We start from the raw sequence: 4,429 nt of genomic DNA, 5'->3' as shown, positions 1-4,429 counted from the left end.
CTTTCAGGGGTCCCCAAGGCCCTGAAGAGGAAAGGCAGAGGGCTGAGCGGCCTGAGAGCGCCATCGCCTCCACACACGCACACAGACACACGCACACGCCCCCCCACTGCTCTTCCTCCAAGTCCTGCACTGCAAGACCTCACAGACCCCCAAAAATAAATCTGTACCTGTCACTGATTTCTATAGCTGTTAGCATAATTGCGCTTTTTGCGGTTTTATTTTTTTACAACAATGCCGTTATTTTAGCCAGTGCTATCTTGACGAGGACTTAGATTGACTGCATCAAGCCAGAAGGCTGTCAGAAAAAGAAATGCGCCACGGAAGTTGGGAAGCCCCAAAGTGCCTGGAGAGCCAGCTCCGGCTCACAGAGAGGGAAGACATTCCTCATCCTCCCTCATCCCGTCTGAGACCATTCCTTGCTCCCAGCCTTGCCCAGGCATCCCTGCAGGGCCGTGCAGAGCAATCGGGAAACAGTCCTGTCTGCCGGCTCCCTGTTCCAGAGGCTGGGCCCCTCTTTATGCAGCTCTTGGCATTGCTATTTGTGGTGAAAGACATTTGCTCTGAAAGGCTGGTTCTGCAGGCTCAGGGCAGAGCCCATATTTATCCACCCGATACACACACGTGAACCATACGTGTTTGTGTTTATAAGACATCTATCTCATACATACAGATTCGTATTAACACAGAGATATCCGATACCTAGATGCTTCTTCATATGTACATGTATTTATACACAAACACTGGAAAGCACCACATCTGCTGCTTCTAACCCAGACGTGGAAGGCAGGGAAGGTGCAAGAGGGCGATTACCCAGGGGAGCGGAGGGAGGAAGAATCCCAGAGGAGGCAAAGGGAACACCTGATGTGCCTCGATTGAAATGCATGACCGATATAAATTGTGCAAATGTTACACACACAGCTCATCTCCTAACTCTATGGTGGGTCATGCCTGCAGCCTTCCTGAGAGGCTCACGGGGGTACCCAGCGGACAACCTGAATCCAGCCCTCTGCGGCAGTTTAAGTGATCCCTGCCATGGTGGCTCTGCCCCCTTTCCTCCATAGCTACACTGGCCTGCAGCCCATTTGGAGCCGTGCCCACCTCTTGCTGCACATACTGCACCACCAAGCTCTGATTTGTCTCTGAGCTACCAGGCTCCTCCTGAGACGAAAACTAGTAACTGACAGTGCAGTGCTGGGACATGACAGAGTTATTTATCCTCCACTCTGTTCAGAGCTTCATCGTAGCTCTCGTTCCATTTGTTGCTTCTTCCCAAAGGTCATAGAATCATAGAATCATAGAATCATTGAGGTTGGAAAAGACCTCTAAGATCACCGAGTCCAACCGTCAACCCAACACCACATGCCCACTAAACCATGTCCCTAAGCGCCTCATCTACACGTCTTTTAAATACCTCCAGGGATGGGGACTCCACCACTTCCCTGGGCAGCCTGGGCAGGTCCTAGCTGCTGGAGTCATATTTTTAAGTAGAAACTTCAGGTAGGGTTTTAATACTCTCTGTGAAGTGTGGTTACAGATATTAGACCTGTAACATGAACGGTTTCCACTGACTCTGAGCCAGGAGGCATGCAGCAAGAACTTCCAAGTATTAGTTTGTAAAGCAGATCCATGCTAAGGCAGACTCCTGCTTTTGCAGGCCTAAGGCTTTCAGAGTGCCCTGAGACTGAGAGGACTGAAGCTAGCGTGCCACAAGTGTGTAGTTCAGTAAATTACATCGAGCGGTTGGAGACGGATCAGAAGCCTGGTACAGTTTATGGAAGGATTTGCTGTGATCCCACTGGGTTTTGCTCTGGTCCATCATTTTAAAACTCAGTTATACTCATGGCTTTCAAGCTTCCTCAGTTGGCAGACTCCTAAGTTGCTCTCATGAGGACACAACTTGTTGGTAACATGCTTCAGCTTCCTGCAACAGGCTTGCTTTTCTCAGTTACCATCCCTCAAGCCTTTAGAAGCAGTCCACAGACCCCAACCACCCACAGGTTCCGACTGAAAACGCAGAAACTAGTCCTGAGGGCAATGGGATAGCAATCCTATCTGCTGTCCCTTCCACGCCATCAGCAAGATATTCTTGGACCAGCTCCATCCAGTCAGAAAAGCTCACTTGTTTCTTGTCCTGCTATGCCACTCTGAGGAAATAAGCTCCTACTACAGGATCTGGCCTGTCTGTAATCCATGTTAAATAGCTGGTAAAGATGATACCAGCATAAGCAACGGCAATGGCAGGTCATTATGTGTTAGTTCTGGAGGAAGCATGACAAAAAAACCCCAAATTGTTGCTCAAACAGCAGAGCTAATAAACCAGTTTTCTTAAAGATCTGTGTCTCAAGTGCCCTCTGCCCATGGAGAGGTGTTGGTATCTAACGAACTCACAATGCAACCTTTCCCTCCACAGGTCAGGAACAGTGGCTTTCCTTTCTGCTCTGTCTCTTACAAAACAGGATTTACTGCCTTTGAGGTTTCTCTCATTCATATGTACACATTTCCTCTGATCTGTTCACAATTTTAATATACCTTGTTTCTTTTTAGGCCCCTCGTGGTTCTTTCTCTCTTTTTTTTGGAGTGTTCTGCATTTTATAACTTTTTTCTTTCACTTAGGTACTGCTGGATATAATCTCTGTCTCTAGGTACGTCTTTCTCCATTTCCTTTCTGTTCTATTCATAGTTCTATAGTCCGAAGCAACCTTTCAGTAGATTGCTCTGTTTTTTCCCTCCATGATGATATTACTATAGTCTGTATAACTGTAATACCCAGAGGCACCAACCAAACTATGCACTCTGAACAGTCACTGTACGAACATCCTGGCAGACACAAATGAAGTCTCCAAGTGCACCATTAAAATAGGGCAGAAAAAAGGCAGAGGGGCAAGGAAAGTGCAGAGGTCAAGTGCGTTTGACCTCATTCCCAACAGAGACAAAGCTGCTCAGCGACAGAAGAAACACCTGTGGGCCTGATTCTTCCTTGTCCTGATCTTGTGTTTCCATTTGCAGCCATGCATTTATACTTCTTCATTGTTGCTCTGGCACCATTCTTCTTTCTGTAAAATCACTGTAGATGATGTAACACACCTACAGCGTTTTCAACTCAAGCACCCCAGAATAAACGACTTTAACCCTTTCCACCACACATGGAATGATTTCCCACCTCCCTGAATAAACAGCACTGATGCAGATGTACACATGGCCCTTACTACACACGTGCTCTTTAACCCTCCCCTCTCTAAAGCATCTCAGCGTGCCCCAGATTACAAACCTGTAGCACTGGGTCAGCTGCTTTTTCTAATGACTATCTTCAGCTCAGCTACTTCGTCCTACTGGCCAACATCACTTTAGAGGATCTCCTGCCTTCTCCAATTTCACCCACTGGTTACAACTGGCACTTTCAAAGCCTCCTCTAATTCCACCTTTCACAGAGACCAGATTCCTCAGCCTTGCCCTGTCAGAAAGTTCGACTCCAGAACGGTGCCATTTTGCCAGTTTCCATAGGGGCGGAAACACAGCTCACCGCGCCTGCAGCACCTTAGCGCCTTATCATCAGTAATGCCAGGGACCTGCTATTTGCAGCTCTGTAACTTTCCACCTCAGCTGCTGTAGCTGCATTTCCCAGAGGCTCTGTTTTCCCGTGTGTTCCCATAGTGCCAGTCTGGTGCTGTCCGTCTCACGGCCTTGGACCTGCAAACACTGATACTGGTGTTAGGGGGGGTTCTCACGGGACACACGCTACTGCCGGCATGAGAAATGCCTCCCTTCGCTTCCTGTATCTCAGATTTTAGTTTGTAGCAGGGAAAACCAAGCATAACGCACAGCAGAGTAGATAGCAGCCACCTAAATAACCGGCAAGCACCACCCCTTAACGCAAGGGCAGGGACGTGACCGTCCGTCAGGGCACAACGCCGACAGAGCCTGCTGGGTCCGCAGGTTCGTCAGGGCACGGTGGAAGGGGATGAGCGAACTGGAGAAGTACCCCAGCCCCGGGGCCCGGGCCCGGCCCAAGCGGAGAGGAAGAGGAGAAGGAGGAGGAGGAGGAGAAGGTCAAAGCCGAGGAGAAGGAGGAGGAGGAAGAGAAGGAGGAGGAGGAGAAGGAGAAGAAGGAGAAGGAGGAGAAGAAGAAGGAGAAGAGAAGGAGAGGGAGAAGGAGGAGGAGGAGGAGAAGAAGGAGAAGAAGGAGAAGGAGGAGAAGAGAAGAAGGAGAGGGAGAAGGAGGAGGAGGAGAAGAAGGAGAAGGAAGAGAAGAAGAAGGAGAGGGAGAAGGAGGAGGAGGAGAAGGAGAAGAAGGAGAAGGAGGAGAAGAGAAGAAGGAGAAGGAGGAGGAGAGGGGGAGGGGGGAGAAGGAGGAGGAGGAGAGGAGGAGGAAGATGAAGAGGGAGGAAGTGGGGGGGGGTGGCGGCTACCTGCCGCACAGGTAGCGGCCCCC

The 4,429-nt window shown here is 49.6% G+C and overlaps 1 protein-coding gene across 2 annotated transcripts in view; it reads right to left on the bottom strand.

Annotated features, from left to right (window-relative positions):
* Positions 1–4,429, bottom strand: part of FUT10 (fucosyltransferase 10) — a 21,116-nt gene that overhangs the window by 12,268 nt on the left and 4,419 nt on the right. The window lies entirely within an intron of this gene.

The sequence above is a fragment of the Aptenodytes forsteri genome, unplaced genomic scaffold, assembly GCF_000699145.1.
Source record: "Aptenodytes forsteri isolate BGI_AS27 unplaced genomic scaffold, ASM69914v1 Scaffold224, whole genome shotgun sequence".
NCBI lineage: Eukaryota > Metazoa > Chordata > Aves > Sphenisciformes > Spheniscidae > Aptenodytes > Aptenodytes forsteri.
The sequence above is the reverse complement of the archived record's forward strand: the minus strand, read 5'-3'. Positions and strand labels throughout refer to the sequence as shown.